Source organism: Mustela lutreola, chromosome 6 (assembly GCF_030435805.1).
Source record: "Mustela lutreola isolate mMusLut2 chromosome 6, mMusLut2.pri, whole genome shotgun sequence".
Taxonomy (NCBI): domain Eukaryota; kingdom Metazoa; phylum Chordata; class Mammalia; order Carnivora; family Mustelidae; genus Mustela; species Mustela lutreola.
Window position 1 is genome coordinate 144,048,115 of NC_081295.1, and position 25,876 is coordinate 144,073,990.

General features: G+C 39.9%; 1 long non-coding RNA gene across 1 annotated transcript in view; it reads right to left on the minus strand.

Annotated features, from left to right (window-relative positions):
• LOC131834552 (uncharacterized) overlaps positions 1-9,784 on the minus strand; it is a 52,293-nt gene extending 42,509 nt beyond the window's left edge. Inside the window, exon 1 of the long non-coding RNA XR_009354927.1 lies at positions 9,631-9,784. This is a non-coding gene — a long non-coding RNA (uncharacterized LOC131834552). The remainder of the gene's footprint in view (positions 1-9,630) is intronic.
• Positions 9,785-25,876: the final 16,092 nt, after the last annotated feature.

A 25,876-nucleotide genomic window follows, 5' to 3' on the forward strand; every position in this document is an offset into this window, starting at 1 on the left:
CCCAGGTCCCAATCCCACCATTCCAGAGGAGTGTGACTCTGGGGAAATAATTTAGCCTGTTTCTGTCTGGTTGCCTTATCTTTTAAAAATGAGAATAATGGGGCACCTGGGTGGCTCAGTGGTTAAAGCCTCTGCCTTCAGCTCAGGTCATGGTCTCAGGGTCCTGGGATCAAGCCCCGCATTGGGCTCTCTGCTCAGCGGGGAGCCTGCTTCCTCCTCCCTCTCTGCCTGCCTCTCTGCCTACTTGTGATCTCTGTCTATCAAATGAATAAATAAGATATTTTTTAAAAATGAGGATAATTGTACCTTGCACATGGGGTTGTTGAGTTGTTTTTACTCTATTAGCTAATGTATGTAAAGGTTAGCCCAGTCCCCAGCACATAGTAAGCTTTCAAAAAATTATAGTTCTCATAGTTATAAGAGAATTAAACAGTTTTCCTTCTTGATTTAGGAAGCCTAAGTGCAGAAAAAGCCGTGTGATGACTGATAAACCGACGCAGAGATCCACCTTCTAGAAGCTGCCTCCCTGCCCTCACCCAGGCCCCGAGAAACCGGGTATTAGGTGACAGTCATAAATTAGCATTCACAGCAAAGAACAAAAACTGATCTCAGCTCATATGCACCTCCTTCAAATTGCTCCTTTAATCTGGCTAAGAGACCATATCATTTCTGGGCTGTTTTCCAGTTGAAAAACTAAAGAACACGATGTTCCTATTTAGGGTGAGTTAGTTGGCTGTTGACTTGGGACAATTCACTGCCCTGAACGGGATCTGACTTCTCAACTCGGCATCAGGACATGATCCTGAAGCGGGGCATTAAATGTCGTGTGTACACTCGGTAGCTTTTAGAGTGCTGGTGACAGAGGAATCCCGTAGGGGTAATATAGTTGTTTTCTGAGAAACCAAGTCTTGTTATTCGTGAATATCACCAATTGGAGGTGATGAAATTCATGGGACATTCACAAAACATGGAATATCTTTTATCTTTAGCCCATCTTGTGCCCTATCTGTGGCCAACAATCTCAGCTGACCCAGACTTGGTCCTTTCCAGAAACTGAGCTCACAGTCTTCCAAGTTACCAGAGCTGGTGGGCAGATTGATGGTTTATCTGACACATGACAGAGTTATATAATTTTCAGTTGTAAGACAGGACAGAGATCGGGGCGCCTGGGTGGCTTAGTGGGTTAAGCCTCTGCCTTCGGCTCAGGTCATGATCCCAGTGTGCTGGGATCGAGCCCCGCATCAGGCTCTCTGCTCAGCGGGGAGCCTGCTTCCTCCTCTCTCTCTGCCTGCCTCTCTGCCTACTTGTGATCTCTGTCTGTCAAATAAATAAATAAAATCTTTAAAAAAAAAAAAAAAGACAGGACAGAGATCATCTAAAATAAATCCTTCATTTTACATTGAGGAGACAAAGCCAGAGGTATGAGATTCTCTGCTTAATTTTGTCACTCAGTGTGTGGCTCAGGACCTGCACTCAGACATTCTGTCTCCAAGCCCGGTACCCGTCCCACTGCATTCTAGATTCCCAACAATGGGTATGAAATAAAGGCAGTTCAAGGTCATGGCAGGACTACTTAGAGTGGCCTTCACAAAGCAAGCCGTCAATTCTCCATCAGCCTGGCCATGAGACAGACTTTCCAGGAAAGGCAGGAAACGAGGCTTTCTGACACCCAGCATCTCATATTTCTAAAGAACAAAAAAAGACAGACTCCCTTTCTGAAGGGCATTTGACTATATGTTTCAAAAGCTTTGTGAATATTCATGACTTTTAGCTTAATGATTTCACTCCTAGAAATTAATCATGAAGAAAGATCCTAGATAAGAGCATAGAGTTAGCTACCAGGATGACATGACATTGTTTTTATAACAAGATCTTGGACCCAGGAGAATTGTTTAAATAAAGATGATATATGTATATACCATCATTTATTTTATAACCAAAAACGTTCTAACTTTTAGAAAGTAACATCTAATAACCTGGGGGAAATGTTCTTGATGTAACAGCTTCAGAAAACAGTGTGTGCAGAATGATTCTAATTCTGTAACAACAATCTATATTTATACCTCTGTTTGTTTAAAATAAGGACTCAGATTAGATATTTCAATATATCAAGAATAGGTGGTAAAATGACTGAGCCATTAATATTTTTGTCTTTGGGTTTTGTTGTATTTTCCAAAATTTTGAACATGCATACACATCATTTTTGTAATGAGACAAAATTACTTACAGTCTGATTTCTTTCTTTACTGTGCTTCTGGAGTAGTCCCAACAAGCTAAAGATGTAGGGTGCCACTCTAGACCATAAGTGGGGGAACAGTGGTGAGAACAGGGAAGGAACAGACTCTGCAGATTTATTATGGCTAGTGTTTCCTGCCCTTTGGGTATATGGTAAACTTCATCAGACACAAGATATTTTTAAAGATTTTTATTTTTTAATGCTTTTTTCTAGACTATTTGAAGGTAATTGGTCTGAAACTTTTTTTTCTTTTCTTTTTTTCTTTTTTTTTTTAGATCAAGCTCCAATCAGCTCAGTCAGCTTAACATCCTACTCTTGATTTCGGCTCAAATCATGATCTTAGGGACTTGAGATTGAGCCCCGCATTGGGCTCCACACTCAGTGGGGGGTCTGCTTGAGATTCCCCCTCTGCTTTTGTCCCTTCTCTCTGCTCTTTCCCTCACATTCTCTCTCAAATAAATCTAAAAAACAAAAACAAAAACAAACAAGCAAAAAAAAAAAAAAAAAAACAATTTGGGAGGGAAAACCCCATGACCTAACCTTTCTATCTAATTCCACTTTCTATTGGTTATATAAAATTGGTGAGAAACAAAATAAAACACATTGTAGCAAACTGTTTGCTGGCAATAAATAAGAATCACTTACTGTATATGAAGAAACTATGTATATGAAGAAACTTGAGCCTTATCCACAGGATCTCAAGCTATAAAGCCATGTTCCATAAACTTAAAATTAACCTCCTAATGTTACTATCTTGTTAGTATGTTGCAGATTACTTACAGAGAACAGATGTATTAATGGTCCATGCCACCTGGAGGTTTTACCATCCAAGCACATTTGGGGATTTATATCTACTTTAGCACGGGGTGTGGGTGAGTCATATTTGAACCTGAACACACATACCTCAGTTTAGGAATTGGGAAATTATAGGCCAAAAATAAATTGGATACAAAAATGTATCACTATGCACTATAAGGCTAATGAAATAAACTACATCAAACCACATTGGCAGTAACGAAGCTAGACCAAGAGCAATTTGTCACTGAAAAGCAAAAATGACAGCTATTGAACACTGCCTCCAACCAAAACAAAAATGATGAGGCACTGATTTGAAAGTCACCTTCTCAAAATTTATGGAATTCCAAATGTCAGCTTGTACCTCTACACCATAGGGCATGGGCAATGCAGCCACACAGTTCCATCCTTTGGTAGAATATGAGAGAAATTAGAGTACTCAGTAAGTCCAATAATAGATTATTCTTGGTTTATGGTTGTGAAGTTTGTGTAACTTTTTTTTTAAAGGATTTTTTTTTTTTTTTAAGATTCTATCCATTTACTTGAGAGAGTGTGAGCAAATGAGAGAGAGAGAGAGAGCACACATGACGTGGGGAAGGGTAGAGGGAGAGGGAGAAGCAGGCCCCTCACTGAGCAGGAGCCAATGTAGGGCTGGATCCCAGGACCCTGGGATCATGACATGAGCCAAAGGCAGATGCCTTAACTGACTGAGCCCCCCAGGTACCCCCAGTTTGTGTAAATTTATAATTTCCTTAGCAGATTGGTTCTATGTACAATGGAACTCAGCAGCCTTGCTCCGCTCCTGCCTGCAGGCGTATAGGAAAGGATTCTCATTTTATTTATTTTATTTTTAAAAAGATTTTACTTATTTATTTGTCAGAGAAAGAGCACAAGCAGGGGAGCAGCAAGCAGAGCAGGCAGAAAGAGAAGCAGGCTCTGCACTGAGCAGGGAACCTGAGGTGGGGCTCGATTTTAGGACCCTGAGATCATGACCTGAGCCAAAGGCAGCTGCTTAACTGTCTGAGCCACCAGGCACCCCAGGATTCTCATTTTAGAATCACCATTCTGTCCGAGGGTCACCACTGCACCAAGTTAGTCATGTAGATTACCATGAGACTACAGAAGTTTTGATCAATGTGAAGTAGAGAAATGAGTGAGAATCTGGGTGCCTGGGTGGCTCAGTGGGTTAAGCCTCTGCCTTCAACTCAGGTCACGATCTCAGAGTCCTGGGATCGAGCCCCGCAGCAGACTCTCTGCTCAGCAAGGAGTCTGCTTCCCCCCCTCTCTCTGCCTGCTTCTCTGCCTACTTGTGATCTCTCTCTCTCTCTATCAAATAAATAGAAATGAGTGAGAATCTAATACCTGGGTTCACCCCGGGCCTCTGAATTTTGACCCCAGGAGTCAGGGGGCAGAGAAAGAGGCTTCTTCTAGAAAAAAAATGTAGACGGCTTTTCTGTTTTCTGTTTGATCTTGCCTCCTTTCCTGTTCAAGTTCTGAGTAGTCACAAAAGAGAAGATTGGTTGTGGAGGACATCCCATGTCAGTGGATTTTGGGTTTGTTTGTTTGTTTCTGATGACTTTTCATTTTTTTGGTTGTTTTTAAACAAGCTGTCTCTCATCTCTAGAATTACTTCCCTTTTCCATCACTGTGCACCCTTGTTCTGCAGAAATAAAGGCAGGGGTGGGGCTTTGGAATTTTAAAAACAAAGACAAGAAATTGGAACCTCTGTAATAGCCTCCACCTTCAGGGAGTGAGTGATCATGAGACCATTCCCGACCGACCCAAAAAGAAAACCCAGGGAACCTCACCACAAGACAGGCACTGTGAGGCCTGGGCCTTCCGAGGGTTGGAGAATTCGCTGGGATTCGTGGAATGGGTGGAGGGTGTGAATTCCAGCAACTGAAAGAGCTTTGCTTAACCCCCTCCCTTTAAAAATGGTTTGGCTTGTCAGATGTGATTTGGCCCTGACGATTTACATGTCTCCCTCCAGGGGCAGAGGATAATGGAACAGTAGCAGTGGTCTGGAGGCCTCACGATCATCCAGGCACCGGGACGACACCGCGTGCAGGCTCCCGCTGTGTGCCACATGGCCAGACTCTGAGGCTACTCAGGGCTTGCAGACTTGGGGGCGCCCCTGGTCGCCACTGCCGGGTGCAGAGGCCCCGCAATTGCTGAGGCCGCCCTGTCAGAACAAGTCAGGTCTTGGCACCTTGGGTCTGGGTGAGGCTTGTCTCCCGGCCCCTCCCTCCTGCTGTCTGCTCTGCTGTGCGGCCTCTTTGAGCTTCTCAAGGTTTCTGGACTCTTCCTACCAACCCCCATACTCAGAAAAAGTGTTGATCTTTGCCTGAGGAACGAAAATCAGCTGAGGTTGACCACTACCTTTCTTTCAAAGCTGTGTATTTAAGATCTATTTATTTCAACAAGAAAGAGAGAATGCACACATAGAGGGGTAGAGGCGGGGGAGAAGGGAAGACACAGGCTCCCCCCTGAATGAGGAGTCCGTTGGGCGCTGGAGCCCATGACCCTGAGATCATGACCAGAACCAAAGCCCAGAGTGTGTCGCTTAACCGACTGAGCCACCCAGGAGTCCCTGACCACACTGCCTTTATGAATGCAGTTGTCATTCTCACATTTTCCTCCAGTGGTGCAGACAGGGTCTGTCCCCTGGCAGAGATGGAGTGGTATTTGGGGGACTAGAAGGGCTTCTCAGGTTCCTACACATCCCAGAACTACTCCTTCGTCAGATAAGTTCTGCTCCTGAGGGAATGATCGAAAGGGGCAAACTCAAGCTGGAAACAGTCACTGGCTGTCAAAGGACTTCCAACAAAGAATTTAGATTTTTTTTTTTTCCTCTCAGGAAAGAAATTGCTCCTATCCAGAAGTGCCTCTGTCATGTCTTTACTTACACTTTCCTGGTTATAGGGAAGCACTGGGTAAATGGCCTAAATGAGCTGTGCCTCAGTTTGCCTTATCTATAAAATGGGGATAACAAAACAGTATTATCTTTTAGGAGAACTAAATGTGATAGTCGGTGTGAGGAGGCATTTGGAAGAATCTTTGACACAGAAATCACACCTGGGCGCCATCACTGTTCGCCTCTGAGGCGTGAGGGGTTAAGATTTAGCACCTAACTTTGGAATAGGGCCCAAAGGTGGGATTGTTGTTTTGTTTGTTTCTAAACTGAAAGGACAAAAGTTAAGCAGCAGGACACCTTTTCTCACTTTGTGCATTTGGGGACTCACGTGGCAGGGGCTCATCGCCAGGAAGCCTCTTTGCCCTCGAAGTGGCTCTCGGTCAGTCAGACGGAGCACACGGGCCCACAGTTCCATCTTCTTCCCTCAGCTCCTCTGACGCAACTCCCTAATTGTCTGGTTTGGCTCACCCCATACTTCTGTCTGTTAATTTTGCTTTGTGTCACCTGTCAACCACTGTCCAAAACCAAGAACTAAGTTCTCTCTCAGCAAGCACGCAATACTGAGAGAAAAAGAAAGAGAGAAAAGGCAGGGAAAGTCTTGAGCATATGCTCAGTTGGGTAATGTAAGCTGAATCCACAAAATCCAAATAAACCAATGCACATTTCCATCAACAGCTGCTTTGGCTGTTGGGTGTCCTGGTACAGATCACACAGAAATTGTGTGTTTCTATGTCTGTCTATCCTGCCAGATTCAGCTTCTTCCGGCTTCCAGGGTCCTCTGTGTATCCCTCAAGCCAACACGGGAGGTTCTAGGGAATATGTTTTCTGCTTAGCCAGTGGCATACCTCCCCTCTGGTTACTGAGACTAGTCAGGGAAGGCCGAGATGAGGGTTTCTTTCTGCAGATATACTAGTGGGAAGGACAGGCTCACCTAGCATCTGAGAAAAGAGGCCAGGCATGGCTGTGTCTTCTGGAGCCTACGGCAGCCTGGAGATCCGTCCTGCATGAATCTCTGCTCTGATGCCTGTGATTGATGCGGTCACTTCTCTGTCCGTCCCTTAGCTAGGGCTGTGCTAACAAAATCGCATGGGCTGGTGGCTTATAAACAACAGGATTCACTTCTCACTGTTCTAGAGATGGGGAGGTCCACGATCAAGGTGTTGGCACATGCTGTATCTGGTGGAAGCCTCCTTCTGGGTTGCAGACAGCCGACTTCTTGTCGGAAGGCGATGGGAAGAATGCTAGCGAGCTTGCCGGCCTCTTCTTATTGGGGGACTCCTAATGAGGGCTCCATCCTTGTGATCTGATTGCCTCCCACAGGTTCCACGTCCAGATGCCATCACACTGGGATTAGGCTTCCACTGCCTTAATTCTGGGGGACACAAACCTTCAGTCTGTTGCAGTGTCTCATCCACAACCTTCCGAGCTCTCTATCTCCACTCCCACTAACCAGGCAGGACACAGGATGGCTGCCTCAGGGACATTTGTTGGAAAGACTCACAGGGCAGCTTGCATAGCCCTGGCCACTCACCCAAGCATGGCAGCAGCCCGGCTTTCTTCTAGCCACTCTTCCTGTGCCTAAAAAAGATGAGGACCAGTCGACAACACTACTTACCATCCAAGTCCTAGTGGGACCCTTTCCAACGTGGTTAAGACATTGGATCCAATAGCATGAGCATCAGAATTTGAAACAAGGTGATTTTTATTCTCACCCTTGTGACAAACTAGCAACAAACATGCCAAGGCCTGGGACAGAGAAAGTCAGGTCTCTAAGAGGAGTCAGCCAATATTCCCAGTTCTGTGACTCTGTCTGACTCGCTTTGTAGGCTACAGCCAAATCTCTTATCCCCAGTATCTATCTAAGCAATTGCACCCTCTCACCAGTGAGAAAAGGACAGAAAGATTCACCCTAAGACAAAGAAAATCTCCAAAGGTGCAAATCAGAACTTCCAGAAGTGTTTTTGTCATTTTATTTAATCTCAGCATTTTTGGTTCAGGGTTGTCTCCACTCCACAAGACAAGGAGAGAAGAGACAGACAAGCAATCTACAAGGGAAGAAAGCCAAGAGGAAAGAGAGATGCGATGAGAAGGTTGGTGAGCAGTTAGTTGATCTAAAAGTAAGGGTCAAGCACTGAAATACTGTTTTACTAAGTAAATAATCTCCTGTATCTCCTATCAGACTCTTGGTCTGCTTTGTCTTTACCCCAGTCTCAGGCATCTGGGTGGCTCAGTGAGTTAAGCACTGCCTTTGGCTCAAGTCATGATCCCAGAGTCCTGAGATCGAGTCCCATATCAGGTTCCTTGCTTGGTGGAAAGACTGTTTTTCCCTCTGCCTGCTGCTCCTCTTGCTTGTACTCTCTCTCTCTCTCTCTGTGTATCAAATAAATAAAATCTTTTAAAAAAAGAACCTTCTATTAAAAACAAAACAAAACAAACCTGTCCCTTCGGGGATGGAGAAAGAAAGGCTATGAGCACAGGAAGTCATCCCTAAGTGCCGTCCTCCCTCCCTGCACCTGGCCGCACACCCCTCCCCCACAGCTCCTGGTGAAAACCCACTTGCTGTTGCACCTGCTACACTGTAGCAACGCTGGCTTATGGAAACAGGAGTCCACAGGGGCCTCAGACCAACTTATTAACCTTTATATTTGAGGGTCCAGCCCCTACTCTGTTTAACAAATATTATTCAGAAAGAGCTGAAACATTTCCTGTGACGAAACACAGTGAAACAAATAATTCTGCTATTTGCCTAGTTGATTAAAAATCCTTAAGTTAGGGGCATCTGAGTGGCTCTGTCAGTGAAGCAGCTGACTCTGGATGCCATCTCAGGTCATGATCTCAGGGTCCCGGGATCGATCCCTGGGTAGGGCTCTGTGCTCAGCAGGGAGTCTGCTTCTCTCCCTCTCTCTGCCCCTCCCCAGCTTAAATAAATTTTTAAAAAATTCTGAAACTAGAAACATGTGTAACGTACTCTCCTTCTCTTCCTGTGATCATCGAGAGTAAACGACAAGCTTCACTAGAACTAGAGCAAGAAGGACCACGTGCAGTGCCTACACGGACATACTGGCAAGAAGGCACACCATCGAGGGGCAGTATTATTGTGGCTCAGCAGGTCCTTCCTTGCTGGGGTTAGAGGCCAGAGGTTGGCTATCAGGTCAGTGCTGCCTGCAGACCCCCCAGCAAATTGCACAAGAAGCACTGAGGTCTTCTTGTTATAAATGAGCTGTGAGCCCACAAAATAGAAGAGGGGACCTTGATGCTTTAGCACCATACAGGTATCAAAACCAAAATTTATCCTGGTTTGAGAGTTTCTCTCTCCCGGGCTCAGTTTTTCCACTTTTAGCTTTCCTGACAAGTTGTCATCAAAGAGTTATGGTTGGAACAAGAGTCCTCTAGGCAGATTATTAGCCAAAACAACAACGACAACAACAACAAAAACTCTTACAGTTTTTAACACATCGGACATCCACCTTATTTCAAATGGCTTAAAATGAATAGAGGAAGAAGGATGGACTCGAACTAGACAATATCCTCATCATTGTCCCTACAGTTTCATCATGACCCTGGTAGCTCCCCATCCCCTTCCTGCCCGGTGCCGTCCCCTTCTGTACACCCCGGACAGGCTTCCCCCTCTATTGGAAAGTTTGCTTTATGCCTCTCCGCGTTTACAAAGGACCTATTTTAGTACCTGTTTTCACGAACCAGTAGAAACCCAAAGAGGATTTTCCCTTTCATGAGACGTTAACTGCTTCTTTGCCTTTTGCCAGTTCAGTTTTCGAGACCTTCGTAGAAACGCTCTACTTTCAGACAGTGGGGGAACCTGTGTTCTTCTTCTTCTTGTGCTTTGGCAGCCTCTGCTCTGCTCAGAAAGGCATGCGAAATGACTGCTGGTGGAACCGCTCTCCATTGTTAGGGAGACAATAAAAGGATGTCTGATAAGGATCTTACGACAGATTTTTCTCCAGCTGAAGCATATTGGCGGCACAACTTTCCAAATTTGCTTTCTACCTGTGACTCCACGGAGCTAGCTCAGACCCCTTGCCAAGAGAGGACATTGTTCCTTCATTTCTAGAGGCTGCAAACACTTCACTGCATTGTTGCAGACATTGTCTTAGAACCGGCTGGTTCACACATGACTGATTGGAGGCTATAAATCCTTTAAATAAGAACATCCTGGGGCCCCTGGGTGGCTCAATCAGTTAAGCATCCAACTCTTGATTTCAGCTCAGGTCATGATCTCAAGGTCGTGAGATCAAGCCCCGTGATGGGCTCTGTGCTCAGCTCAGAGTCTGCTTGTGATTCTCTCTCCCCCTCTCTCTCTTCCCCTTGTGCTGATGCTCTCTCTATCTCCCTAAAATGAATAAATAAATCTTAAAGTGAGTAAGAGCATCCATATGTATTTAACATATGATTTAATTAAAGAAATTTCAAGTTATATGCCAAATTGTAGGAATGTCTGTTGGGTGAAACAAAACCCTTGTTTAAGATCTTCTATTCAACTGTATTTACTGTATGTGTGCTGCCCTGAAGGCAGGGTACGTGGCAAGCATTTTGGAACATTAAGAAGTTAAATATCTGAAGGGAAATATCTATTGAAGAAACAAGTCATAGGTAGATAGAAAATTAATTTTAAAATACCAAATGGTTGCCAGAAACTCTTGATAGGCAATGTGGGGGTTTATATCCAGGAGAGAATGTTCCAGACTGCAACGCTGAGGAAATCTTTCATTAAGGAAGTAGTATCTGACCTGTCCCCTTTGAAATTGTTTACCTCTGTTCTCACTGCCTCCATTTAACTGTATATTTGTGGTTAATCAGAAATCAGTCCAGAATAATAGTTCCAGTTGTTGCTTCCAATGCGTCTCAGAGAATGACAAAAGTAAACAGAAACATGAGAGAAAACCCAGAAGTCGATTTGCAGGACAGCTAGAATGTAAAAAGGTAAGTGGGACGGGAGAACAAAGTTGTTTATTGACAACCCATATCAATGATTTAACATCTTGGTTTCATTCATTCAGTTTAAGCAGAAGTATTTTCAGCATCATAGTCACCACAATAAAAAGAAACAGCTGGAAGCAAATTAACTGCCTCAAACCCTCTAGGTCAGTATCAACAAAGCCACCATGATTGCAACACTTTGAAATTGTTGAGAATAGCTAGTGTGGCCCTTTCTAACACAGTGTGAATAATAAGGAAGCATTTCAAGAATTGGACTGAAGTTCTCTATTTTGTAACATTTGGTAAACATAAGGCGCCTTCATTTTCTGTTCACCATATGCGCCATCTTTTCTATTAGCACCAAATTCCAGTGACCCTTAAGTCATCCAGATTCAGTGACAGAGCATGACTAAGATTCTGTTACTCTTAAATAGACGAATAAAATTCTATTTAATCTCATACATTTTTTGAAGAAGATTTCTCCTTCTTGAAAACATTTTTAATAGTATGAAGTATTGTTTAGAATCCAGATATTTGTTATAAACTCGTTTCATTTAGAATAGTAATTTTCACTTGGCCTATTAATTACTTTAAGCATTTTTTTTTTTTTTTAGAATTAATAAAATAGCTTTCCACTTACTTAATCTGTTCTTTAAGTAACTGGGTTTCAGTAGCTTTCTTTGTCCTGATATTTTGGACAAGGCAGAAAGAAGCAAAATGAACAGATAAGCACCCAACTTCATACACTTGGGGAAAATTAAACAGATGAAAGTTATCTGTAGAGTGTGCACTCAGCCTGGTGCTAATAACTCCTTTGTGTATAAAGAAGTGAGCCTTGGTCCAGACCCTCAAAGTGCCTCCCATTTTGCTGGGGAAAGAACACTCCTACAAGTGACCAATTAGGCAATAAGATCTAACTTGAGTGATTCACAATGATGATATTTAGGATTGGAGATACATAAATGGAATCAGACCCCTAAGGGGATGTGTAGGAGAAAGTAGGACCTGACATAGTCTTTGAAACAGATTCCATTCTGAACAGCCTTGAGGGCAACAATCATTGGAAAGAGGCCATTCTGTTCATGGTCGGTGAAAAATGATCACTTAATCAAACAAACAGAATCCAGAATTAAAAACAAACCAACAAAAGAACCTTCCTGACTGGAGTGGAGATAATCTTGGGAGAATAGCAGACCCAGGTGAATCCATAGTTACCATGTGGCCAAGTATACATGGGCTTTGAAATTTAGGCAGAAGCGTCTACAGTGATAAGATGGATGCTTGACTCTGGTACAATCTTGAGGAACACTGGAGAACCCCCAGCTGGACAAGCTATTTCACAACTAGTATAGAATGGTGTGGTTTCATTTTTAGTTCGTGTATAGACGTAAGTTAGGAGATAACATTATTTCATGGTAAGTGGTGTTTCTAAGTAGTGTTTCATTTTCAGCTTGTTGGTTTAACCCCATCCTGTGTTTTGACGTCCAGTGATTGCTGATGATGGTTTTCTAGGCTAATTCGAAAAGACATTAGAAGTCAAAGAGCCATTCACCCATTTGAAGTCTGATGGCTAGCTTTGTACTTTGTTTTTAAGGAAGGCTTATGCTTGGGGCTCTAGTATGTTACATATATTTATTACATCCAGATATGGCAACTGTTGAGTAGAATAACTGGGAACACACACCTTAGAATAAGAGTAAGATTAAATTGAATTGAGACACCTGGGTGGCTCCTTGGGTTAAGCCTCTGCCTTCGGCTCGGGTCATGGTCTCGGGGTGCATCGGGCTCTCTGCTCAGCAGGGAGCCTGCTTCCCCCTCTCTCTCTGCCTACTTGTAACGTCTCTCTGTCAAATACGTAAATAAAATCTTTTTAAAAAAAGATTAAATTGAATCCCAGCTCCACCTCTCACCAGTATATGACTTCCAAGTTGTTTTATGTACCTGTGCCTTAGTTTTCTCATATACAAAATGGGAAGAAGATGGTGAGAATAACGGCAGGAATAATAATAGTACCCACTCCATGGAATTAAATGTATATTTTTCTATGTGTTTATGTATGTCTGTATGTATGTACATATGTATCTACCTACCTATCATCTAGCTAGCTAGGTAGATTTTGGAATAGTACTTGAACAGAAGAAACCACCGGTTGGTATTAGCTATGATTATTTTATAGTAGCAAACATATCCCAAATATTATACTATGATTAAATGTATAAGCATTTTATTTTATTTATTGTATCTACAAAGATCACTCTAAAATCTAGATATTGTATGAAAGAGTTGGAGAACCACAGAGCCAAAAATAGGAAGCAATTATAGTTTTTGTTTAAAAAGTGACATGATGAAAATAATTTGGGGGGAAGATTAATTATTTTCCTTCCCTTTTCAATGTATTTTCACTGTCTATGTTTTTCCTAAACAATCTTATCCATCCCCATGGCTTTATTGATGTTGTTCCTTATATGCTGACATCCAAATTCTTATCTCCAAACCTGACCTTTTCCTCTAATTTCTAACCTGTCTATTGAATGGCCTCCTAGAAATCTATTACTCATTCAGAGATCTCAGGGGACAATGTTTCAAACTCAGGTGTTGTCTGAATCTGTCATGTTGATAGACTCCAATACACTGGTTCTCAGAATGTAATCCCCTATCAACAGCAGCAGCAGCAGCAGCAGCAACACCAGAGAACATGCTGGAAATACAAATTCTTGGGCCCTACACCAGACCTCTTGAATCAGGAATTTGGGGATGGATGGGTGGAAGGAAAGGCAACAATTTGTTTTAATGAGCCCAGGTGAGCTTGATGCATGTTGGAGTTTGAGAACTATTGGTCTAAAACTAAGGTTTATACTTTGTTCTTCACCTAATTTATGACCTACTCTTCACATAAATGGTTGTTTTTCAAGTAGGAAAGATGACTTTGGTGACCTAAAAGGAGCGTGAGTAGAAGGGACAAGCCCTGATCACTAAGGAAACAGCACTCATGAGAGCCTCACCTGGCGCAGCACAGTAGACTGCCTCATGGCTAAAGCAAGAATATTCTAGGTTCCATTCTCTCAAGTCTACTAGTATTAGCTCCCTCTTTCTAACTCTTCTCTCTTAATAAGCTTTGATATTCTTAGTGGAATTTCTGAAAATTCAACTTAAATTGTTATGATTGTAAATCTTTTTAAAAGAGTTGAGAAAGGTGTCTTACTCGCCAAAGTTAAAATAATTTATCTAGATTTTCTGAATCATGAGATTTTGTGTCCCTTAAGAACAACTTTTAATGTCTATAAATTGTTGATAGATGGGGGGATTGTTTATATAATTAAGGAAATTATATCCATGGAATTTCCCCCAAATTCATTTTCGTGTATCTGGAAATAGTTTTACATTAAATAAGCGTGAAAATTAATTCATAAGGTGAAAACTTTTTAAAAAAGATTTTATTCACTTGTTTATTTGAGGTGGAGAGTAGGAAAGGATACAGACGGAGAAGCAGACTCCTCATGGAGCAGGGACTCCAGTGTGGGGCTCTGATCCCAGGACGGACCCTGGGATTATGACATGAACTGAAGACAGATATTTGACTGAGCCAACCAAGTGCCCCATGAGGTGAAAAAAATTTAAATATTTTATGTTTAATATTTGTGACTAAAAAAAAAAAATGATATCACAGGTATTCTAGAGTTTCCCGATTTGTCTATTGATTCTTTTAGATGCCATTCTTCGTAAGGCATTCACCAAATGGTTTTCTCTTTGGAACAAAAATATAAGAACTCAAGACCTCTCCTGTTTTTAAATGCAGGCTCTTAGTAGGGCAGGTGGAATATTTTTCAAAAAGAATATAAGGATTCAGTTAATTAAAATTTAAAGCAAATTATACTTTATCTTCCAATAGTCAGAAGAAAGAGAAATAACCAAAGGTGGGTTTCAAGTCAATCTGTAATTTAGCACAATCAAATTTCCAAAAGCATTTATTCTATTGCATTTAGGAAGTTTGTGGGGGAGATTACAAAGCTTTTATTCTTATTTATTTAGTTTTTAATTTATTAAGTCTTCACTATGACCCATGCATTCGTTTGCTATTGATTATAAAAAATGAATTAGACACTATTTCTGCTTTCACGGAATGCATTATCTAGAGAGGAACTGAGATTATAAAATTTCATATGGGTTTAAACAGAAAGTTAAATAATGGCAGAGAAAATTGATGTTTCCTAATGTGTAACAATATGTAATATTTGAAACAATATGTAATCTTCACAAATATAGCTAGATAATTAAGAATCAACAGATTTTATGAAAAGCAACAACAAAAAAACAAGTAGTGATAAGAATAAATGCTACAAATGATATATAGCACAAATGACAGTAAAAAGATAAGAGAAGAGAAATAGAAAGTGTTTCCTTTTTGCATTTTACTGTGAAAGTGATTGGAGATAACATTGCATTTTAGATTATGAATACAATTCTCTGACAAAAAGAAAAATTCAGAAAACAAAAGTATTAAAAATATTGTTAAATAAGAAGAAGCAAAGAAGGGCAGAAGAAAATAGAAAGATAAAGAAATTAAAATTAAGAAAACTGATGAGACTTCAAAGATGAATTTAATAGGTCCAACATCTGGTTAATAAAAATTCCAAAATAAAAGAGAGAGGGAAGGAGAAGGAGGGAGAGAGAGAGAGAAGGAAAGAGAAAGAAATCGGGGGTGGGGGGAGGAAGAGAGAAAATTTGAGAGAGGGAGGGAGGGAGAGAATGAAAGAAAGAAATGATGTAAGAACTAAAAGTTGTAATATCGTAATATCATCAATCTTCAGATTAAGTGCTGAACTAAAAATGAAGAAAAAAAAAAAAAAAAAAACTAAACAGCAAAACCAGACACGTTATGTTAAAATCCCAAAGTAGTTTAGATAATAAGATGGTCTAGAAGTCTGCATTCTGAATCTTCAGAAATGCAAAGATTTAGAAAGTTTAACACCCATGCACCATAACTGTAAAAGTTGTGTGAGAATAAACTAGCAATACAGGAGAAGAATACACAAAAATATCACGGAGTTGAAGAAAAGGGGAGCTAATTTGAGTGTACAAAAGAATTACTGGGAGGTAACCATGCAGCAGACAAAGAAAACATCAGGTCCAAGTTCCAACATGAATATCTGTTCATCTGAAAAAAAAGATCATTTCAAAATGAAAATACTGTGCATTTAATTTCATGATGCAATTAATAAGTTGGAATATCTCATTCATATAGTAGAGGTGACTTATATTTCTAATCTCAACAAAAACAGGGCAAAAAATGACTATTAAAAACTATAGGAAGAACCAATAAACTAATTATAATCTAAATATGAAGCAAACAAACATTCGCATGGTTTAGAGGAATTCAAGTGTGGTGAAAAAGATTCACATATGGTGAAAGAAAAGAGGTCTCATTTATTCTTGTTCTTTCATTTCAACTTGAGTGGCACAAATTTAAAGCCACAGAATCTATTTCACGTCCAATCATATTAGTTGATTTTATAGTAAGCGATATTTTTCAATCAAAACATTCTAAGTGCTCTTTATTGATTTTCCTTCTTTATGGTTTCCATATCTCTGCTAAAATTCTCAGTCTTGTCTTTTAATTCCTTGAACATATCAAGCACAATTATTTTAAAGTTTGTGTGTGATAATTATTTCTGCATCCTTGTGGTATTCTCCTCCCCCTTATCTTCCTCCTCTCCCTTCCTCCCCCTCCTCCTCCCCTCCCCCTCCTCCCCTTCCCCCTCCCCCTCCTCCTCCTCCTCCTCCTCATTTCTTCTTCCTCTTCCTCTATCAATTATTGTCTCTCTTATTTCTGGTGTTTTTTAGTTTGTGTTCTAGACATTGTTTATGAAAAATTACAGAATTAATTTGAGTCCTAGGACAATGTTATGTCTTTCTAGAGAGGATTTGTGTCCACTTCTGAAGGACTGAGATGTTTCCAGAGCTGAATTTCAGTTGCATCCTATTTCTGGCTCACTGCTTTTCCTAGAGTGTGGCCCTTCGGAGTCACAAGTTAAAGTCCCAGTGGTTTACCAGGGCTCATCCAGCTTGTAAGTCCTTGTTCAAGTCCTAATTCTTCACTTTACAAACGGGTGATTTAAGATATAGTGCTTAATGTTGATGCGACTGAAAGTAGACGCTTTACACATATTAAAGTCATAAAAATAGTAGATGAATCTAAAAAAATAACAAAAATAACAAAAATCTACCTGAAAAAATTTAGGACCTTCAGGGAAATAGGAAAAAGTATAAGAGCTAAATCCTCCTCTTTCATAGCAGTGGTCAAAAAATAATGCTGAACAGTGACGAATCAACCTTACTTAGAAATGTGGCAATAAACAACAGATCTAAATGCAGAAGGTTATCTCTTGGGAATAGAATCAAGGATCAGAGGAATTGGTGGAGAACTTTTTCTTTTCACTTAGACCCACTCTAAAATGTTCAACAACAACAAAAAAATGCTAATTCTGTGGAATTCAATAAAAGTTTTACAGAGATAGAACATTTTTCATTTTAATGGATAATTTGCTTTCTCCCCCTTCGTCATAGAAAAGTTGTGGTCATTTTAACCAGAAGGAGTGGTTTGGAAAACGACATAGACATTCACAGTTCCTATTTTAGAAATGGCAGAACATCCTGTAGATTGGAGCATGCAAATGAAGGATGGGAGAAGTAGGAAATGAGGCATACAACTGAGTTAGGGGCCAAAGCATAAATGGCCTTAGAAGTTCTCAAAGTTTTTCTCCAAAGTTTTTCATTTAAAAGTGTAGGAGGACACTGGAAGCAAAGCAATGTGAAGTGGAGGACACAGTGAAAAGCAGGTAATTCTTCAGGTATTTCATAAAAAGAGGTATTTCATTAAGAAGGTTCTTGTCTGTTGTATGCTATTGTACGTGGTAGAGGAACTCAATTTGTTGATTGCTTTGGCACAATAACCTCAAGAAGATTCGGTAGGATGACTTATGTAAGACCCTCTACTCCAGTCATACTCTCTAAAGAAAGAAATCTTTTAAATTGTGTTGGGTCTCGATGTCTTTTTGAAACATTGCCTTCATTCACATTTACCCTAGATAACCACTCTTGTTATTCTCTAAAGTATGTACAAACCATTTTAACTTGGCATGCGATGGATAAACATCCACACCACAGTAGCAAAGAATAATACTCATTTTGATTATCATAAACTCCGTGAAGGTCTGATGGGTCCTTCAAATTACAAATAACTTGAGATATTCTCTATTGTCAGGAAGGGGAACTAGGGAAGGGCTTGTGTATTTAAAAGCCCTCTTTTAAAATAGGATATTAATTTACAGAAATGGTTTCATGTGTACTAAAGCCTTTAGGTTTACTAAGAATTTGTGCAGCATGAAGGGGAAGAATTGATGGAGACACTATCAATATGTGTAAATCTCATTTTTTAAAAATTAAATTTATTTATTTTCAGCATAACAGTATCATTATTTTTTCATCACACCCAGTGCTCCATGCAATCCGTGACCTCTATAATACCCACCACCTGGTACCCCAACCTCCCACCCCCCTGCCCTTCAAACCCCTCAGATTGTTTTTCAGAGTCCATAGACTCTCATGATTCACCTCCCCTTCCAATTTCCCCCAACTCCCTTCTCCTCTCTAACTCCCCATGTCCTCCATGCTATTTGTTATGCTCCACAAATAAGTGAAACCATATGATAATTGACTCTCTCTGCTTGACTTATTTCACTCAGCATCATCTCTTCCAGTCCCGTCCATGTTGCTACAAAAGTTGGGTATTCATCCTTTCTGATGGAGGCATCATACTCCATAGTGTATATAGACCACATCTTCCTTATCCATTCATCCGTTGAAGGGATCTTGGTTCTTTCCATAGTTTGGCGACCATGGCCATTGCTGCTATAAACATTGGGGTACAGATGGCCCTTCTTTTCACTACATCTGTATCTTTGGGGTAAATACCCAGTAGTGCAATGGCAGGGTCATAGGGAAGTTCTATTTTTAATTTCTTGAGGAATCTCCACACTGTTCTCTTAAAAGACTTTATTTATTTATTTGATAGAGAGAGTGAGAGAGAGCATGAGAGGGAAGAAGATCAGAGGGAGAAGCAGACTCCCTGCAGAGCCAGGAGCCAATGTGGGACTTGATCCAGGGATTCTGGGATCATGACCTGAGCTGAAGGCAGTCGCTTAACCAACTGAGCCACCCAGGTGCCCTAAATCTCGTGTTTTAAAAGGCTGAGAGGCATGAGTATGTATGTGTCCTTTTCTTGATTTGCAATGACAGTGGATGTGTGGTCTCACTTTTTCATCTAATTAACTGAGCGTTCAAAGGCTTATAAACAAAGATGCCAGAATCCAAAGTAAGGCAAAGCAAGGACACAGATGCTAGACTAGTTGCACAACAACTATTGATACCACATAAAAGTGGATGCCTTTTAACAGCCGGGCTAACTGCCACCCAGATTCTTTCAGGACAATAACAGGAGATGATTGAGGACATCTCTGGACCAATACCTATTATCACAACTCTTCAGTGAACCAAGATCAGTGACTATGTCTTGTATCATATGTCTTCATTTTGTATTGGGTTGGATTGTTCCCTCCCCCTCAAAAAAAAAAAAAAAAAAAAAAAAGAAAAAGAAAAAGAAAAAGATATGTTAAAGTCTTAACCTCTAGCACCTCGGAATGTGATCTTGTTTGGAAACAGGGTTTTTGCAGATGTGATTAGTTACAATGAAATCACATTGGGGTAGACTGGGTTCTTAATTCATATGACTAGTGTTCTTATGAGGAGGCAAGGCAGGGAGAAGACATGAGAAGACAAACACAGAGACTGGAGTGATGCAGCCACAAGCCAAGGGATGCCTGACGGTGGCAGACACTAGAAGAAGCTCGAAAGGAGGCTTGAAACAGAGCATGACTCAGTTGTCACCTTGATTTCAAACTCCCTTCCTCCAGAACTGTGAAACCAGAGGTTTACATTGTTTTAAGCCACCCAGTTTGTTGGACACCCATTGGAAACTAATACACCACTAATAATCCCCAAATGCAGATACACTAGAATATGAAAATTAATCTCTCAATTAAATTCAGCAACTTCGTTATAATGACAATATTTTGGTCTCAATATCCATTAAATATTTTTATTAAAATTTTTTAAAATGTCTCCCCAAAGGACCACATAATCTTTTGTCTTATGAATGCAGTGACTTATTTTATTATTTCTCTGTGAGGTATTTAACTTATTTTGTTTTCATCCTTTTTTTCTTCTTTTCTAAATACAGTTATCATAAACACCTGGTATGGAGGTATTTGCCTACTTCTTTGACTCTTATTTTAGGATGTATATGAAGACATAGAATTACTAGATCAAAGGCACAAACTTTTTAGTATTCTTAATACATGTAATCAAACTGTTTCCCATAAATATTGTAGCAATTTATTACTTGCACAGGACACTAAAAAAAAAAAAAAGAAAAGAAAAGAAAAGAGAGATCCATTTTCAGAGATATATCCCAGCATTCAGATTTTTCACTGAAAATTAATCTCTGCTAATTTGGCTAGTAAGGGATTTATTGTTTCAGTTTTTATTATCTTGAATACTGCAGTAGGACTCCCCCCATGATGATTAACTCTTGTACTTCTATGACACTTTCTTTTTTTTTTTTTTGTCTTTTCCTTCTATTTTATTGTATTGTTTAACTTGCCACAATGATGGCAAAGTCCTCTGCAGAAATAATTTTGATGATTTTTATTCTGTAAATTCTTTGTTTGTAAAAGGAAAAAATTCAAATGTGACTTTGTGAAGGTTTCTTAGAGATATACATGACCTTCTACTATCTTGTTCTTCATTCTTTTTTTTAATAGGGCCTTTGTGTGACATCTACTTCTTCTTTGTATATGGAATATATTAATATTTTTCAGTGTCCTCAGTTATAACATGAAGGCAAGAATAAGTCCTCTCTAAAGTGGCAGTAAAAGCTAGATATGATGAATTCACCAAGTACCAGGCACCTAATAGGCTCCTAAAAGGAGGGATGATTTATCATAATTTCACATGAAGGTAAAATGAAATGACCTGCGTATACTCTCCCTTGCTCTCCCAGGCTTAGTAGCATGGTTACTTTGACTTTTCAAGTAAATTTAATTCCCCTTTGTGTAACACCCTTGGTCGTTTTCTATTTCAGCCTCTGTAGTCTTTGTTAAGGTTGAACCGAGGTGGGGGAATAAGCTGTTCTGAGGACTCACTGTGGGGAAAAGCACGGAAACATGGAATGCATTGTGTGAAATATGGTCGAAGGCTCTGCACTCAGACCACTTGTGTTCCGATCCTGATTTTGTATGTTGGTAAGAGCGTGTCTTTGGACACCTAAATTAATCATTTTATACCTCAGTTTCCTCTTCTGAAAATGGGGATTAATAATTAAACTATCTCAGATTACTATGAAGGTTAAATAAGCTCTATTAGTTGTGGATTTCTGCACACCACCTTACCCCAAATCCAGCTACTTGAAACAATACTAAACACTTATTATCCCATATAGTTTCTATGGGTCAGGAATTCAGGGGTGATTTAGCTAGGTGCTTCTAGTTCGAGGTCTCCCAGGGAGTTATGGTCCACATGTCATCTGAGGTAGTAGTCTTATAGGCTTGACTAAGGCTGGAGGATCTGATTCCAGAATAATCATTCATGTGGCTGACAAGTCATTGCTAGCCCATGGCAGGAAGTCTGAGCTCCTCCCCACATGAATCTCTTTCCAAGGTTGCTTGAGCGTCCTAACAACATGGCAGCTGGCTTCCAAATGATCCCAAAAAAGAAAGCAAGGAGGAAGATATAATGCCCTTTTGGCCAAATAGTGAAAGTCTCTTATTGTTACTTCTGCCAGTCTCAGATGTAACCTACACTCAAGGAAAAAGATTCAGTCCCCACCTTTGGAAAAGAAGAGGAACAAAGAATCTGTGGACTTATTTTAAAACAACCATATGCCTTAATACATGTTCTATGTGTAGCTGGGATGGCAAATAGGAAGAACTCAAAAGATATAGCCACCGTATCATCATAATCATCATTGTTACCCATAGGACTGTCATTAAGGATTTTACAGTGGTGCCTTTTGAGTGTATCTGAGGCATAGTAGAAAATGAGTCTGTAAGATACACCAGAGATAGATCAAAAAGGGATAAGTAGGTCATAATACAGCACTTGAATTTTTCCAATCAGTCTTAGTTTTCAAACTGGGCTACTCCTAGGACACACAGGATAGGCACAAGGGACAAGTACTACTTAAAGCAATAGGATAAACACATCATAGCTACTGAAGTGCTATTTTATTTGGAGAAAAAAAAGTAATACTAAAAAGAAATAAGCTATCAAATCATGAAAAGACACAGGGGTAACTTAAAGGTATATTACTAATAATATTACATAGTATTACATAGTAATATTATATATTACTTTTGAGATTGGAAGAGGCCAATCCCAAAAGTCTCCATACTGCATGATTCCAACTAGATGACATTCTGGAAAAGGAAAAACTACAGATACAGTAAAGAGATCAGTAGTTGCCAAGGGTTAGGAAGGAGGAAGGGATGAATAGCAGAGCATAGGGGATTTTTAGGGCAGTGAAACCATTCTGTATGATACTCTAATGGTGGGAATAGGTCATGACATATTTGTCAAAACCTACAGAATGTATAACACTAAGAGTGAACCCTCATGGAAACTATGGACTCTGGGAATAATGATGTGTCTCTCTACCTTCTGTTAAATTTTACTGTGAATCTAAAACAGCTCTAAAAATACTGTGTGCTTGAAAAAAAAAAAAAAGTAGATGTATTGGAAAATAGATTGCAAAGTTGCTTCGATTTTTAAAAATAGAACAGTAGGCAAGTAGAATATTGGCCTTCTGATAGACTGCTTTGGATTATACCCCCTGATCCTGAGTAAATAATTTACTTTTCTTTCAATCTGGGGTACCTTAAGGGAGAAATTAAATCACTCTGTAAGCTGATGAGGAATCACTGAAGGATCTTCGGCAGGGTAAGAACTTGGTTTTTTCAAAATGTACCTCATTCAAGAATATTGAAGAAATGTTTAATAAAAGAAAGGTGGCAAATGTTTGTGTTAATCCAACAGATATTAAAGGTGTTACAAAGCCTTAATAATTAAGCATTTAAAAAACTAGGACTAGAATAATGACATGATCCATTTATAAGAGTAATTGGTCCAGAAATAGATGCTGGTAAATGCCCAAAACCCCAATATATAACTAAGAAGGCATTACCAGTGAATGGGGGAAGGTGTGGATTCAGTGCATGTCAAGAGAAAATGGACTCTTTGGGAAAAAATTTAAGCCCTAGCCTCATTTTGCTTTATATGCTAAAATAAATTCCAGACAGGTGGGATAAATGTAATTTACTTGCTCTATGGATGGAAAGGGATTTCTAAATAGAAAAGCATTAGGGCTCACTAGGGGAAATAAATGAATGGATGTATCTAAGCAAGTATTAAACCTTTGTATAACACAATAAAATTTCTAAAACAAACCTCAAATACTGATGGGTAACATTCGTCATATACCAGTGCCAAACACCATGCATAGAGCTTCTTCTGAATTACTTATCATTAATCCTCACAAAAAACACCAATCCCCAGTATTATTACCTGCACTTAACAAGTAAGGAAAGCCAGAGTACAAGGAGCGATAGCAGTAGTTTGCAATTCTGGATGCACATTGGACTCTATAGAAGGCTTCACAAAACCCCACACCTAGCCCCCATCCAAGTACAATCTAATTAGCATCTCTGAGAGTGGTAAGTGGGCATCCAATGATTTGCCCAAAGTTACACAGCAGAGACAGGGCCAAGGTCTTTCTTCCTCTTAAAATCTGGGCTTTTTCTACACCAAGAGAAGGATTTCTTTAAAATATAAACAGCTAGTTCTCAAAGATCGTAAAACCTAAACAAAGACTTAAAGCAGAAAACGTTTTAGATATGATCATATGTTTTTTAACCCATCTGCAACATGGACTTCCTGTGTTTTGCAGTATTGGGAAAGAAAGAAAGAAAGAATGAAAGAAGAAAGGAAGAAAAGAAGAAAGAAAGAATGAAAAAAAGAAAGAAAGAAAGAAAGAAAGAAAGAAAGAAAGAAAGAAAGAAAGAAAGGCAAACCAAAATAACCAAAGGGCTGGAATGGATGATCTTCTGAGAAGTCCTTCAAAGCTGTGGGCCACAGGAAAGAATAGAAAGTGTAGGAAATGACTAGGGGAAGGATAGCATTTTGATGGTCTAATAACTTTGAAACAATTGGCAATGCAGGCACAACATGTAGGATGTCTGAATGAATCTACTTTCTTTGGCTTATTATTGCCATTGTACTTTCTCCATCAAGCAATCTAAAACAACGTGCATGAGCAACTTTATTGCATCATTTTTTAAGAGTACAGATTTTGAAAACAAATTACCTAATTTAGTTCCCAAATATACTCTCTACAGCTCTACAATATTACTTTTATTAACTACTCCATGACTCAGTTTCCCCAACTGTAAAATAAGAATAATTTTAGTATCATCTTAATGCTGCATAACAAATAACCTGAAATACTAATAGCTTAGGATATCTTTTATGGTTTTTCTGCAGAAGCAGCTTGGATTGGTGTTTCCAACACAGGTTTCTTTAATTGAGGGCTGTGGTCACATGATGGCTCAATTAGGACTAGAGGACCCATTTCCAAGGTGCTTTGCTCACATGAATGACAAAATGGTGCTTATTGTTGGCAGAAATCTTTGGTTTCTGTCCCCAGAGTCCTCTCTGCTGGACTGCTTGGGAGTCCACCATGGCATACTATCTAATTTTCTCCAAAGCAAGCAACCCAAGAGACCAAGGTGAAACTTGTAATGCATTTCATAACTTAGCCTTAAGGTCATATGCCATCACTCCCACAGTATTTCACTGGCCACACAGATCGACCCTGATTCAATGTGGGAGTAGACTACACCCTTGACCAATAAGCAAGGATCCCTTGGGGTCATTTTGAAGGTACCTACTGTAAGTAACTAGTTTTATAGACTTGTTGCCATTGTAAGCAGCTAATTTATAGGCTTTATATATTATCTGTTAGATATATATCCACTTAGAATAGAGCTTAGGCCAATAACTTAGAACACACTTAGACCAGGGCATATTATATTGTGTGTGTGTGTGTGTGTGTGTGTGTGTGTGTGTGTATCTTACATTTAGAATAAAGCTTAGACTATAGTATTATATAACTAAATCAGAAATTCTGAGGGTAAGTTTAGGCATTAGTATTCATAGTTCAAAAATCACCTCAAGTGATTCTAATATGCAACCAGTTTTGAGTATCCTGACTATATCCCCATACTTAGCTTCATAATGATAATCAACCCTGAAGCCCTAGTAAAGAGGTTTTCTACCTTGGCTGACCAGTGGAATCATCTGGAAAACTTTTTTTTTTTTTTTAAGATTTTATTTATTTATTTGACAGAGGGAGATCACAAGTAGGCAGAGAGGCAGGCAGAGAGAGAAGAGAGAGAGAGAGAAGGAAGCAGGCTCCCTGCTGAGCAGAGAGCCCAATGCGGGACTCGATCCCAGGACCCTGAGATCATGACCCGAGCTGAAGGCAGCAGCTTACCCCACTGAGCCACCCAGGAGCCCCCATCTGGAGAGCTTTAGCAAATCTAGATACCCAGACTACATAGTGGTCCGATTATGTTAGAATCTCTGCAGCATGGGACTCAAGCATCAACATTTTTTAAAGCTTCCTAGGCCATTCCAGTGCATTCCAGTTAGAGACCCTCATTCCCATTATTTAACTTAGATGATTATATTCCAATCTCCCCATTTACTCAGTGAGCTGAACTCTATCTCAGCATTTAAGTCCTGGAGACCTAATTTCACTTGTTGAAAACAAAGGGAAGACCTTTGACTCACCCTAATGTGTTGGGAATGCTGAAGATGGGTGGGAA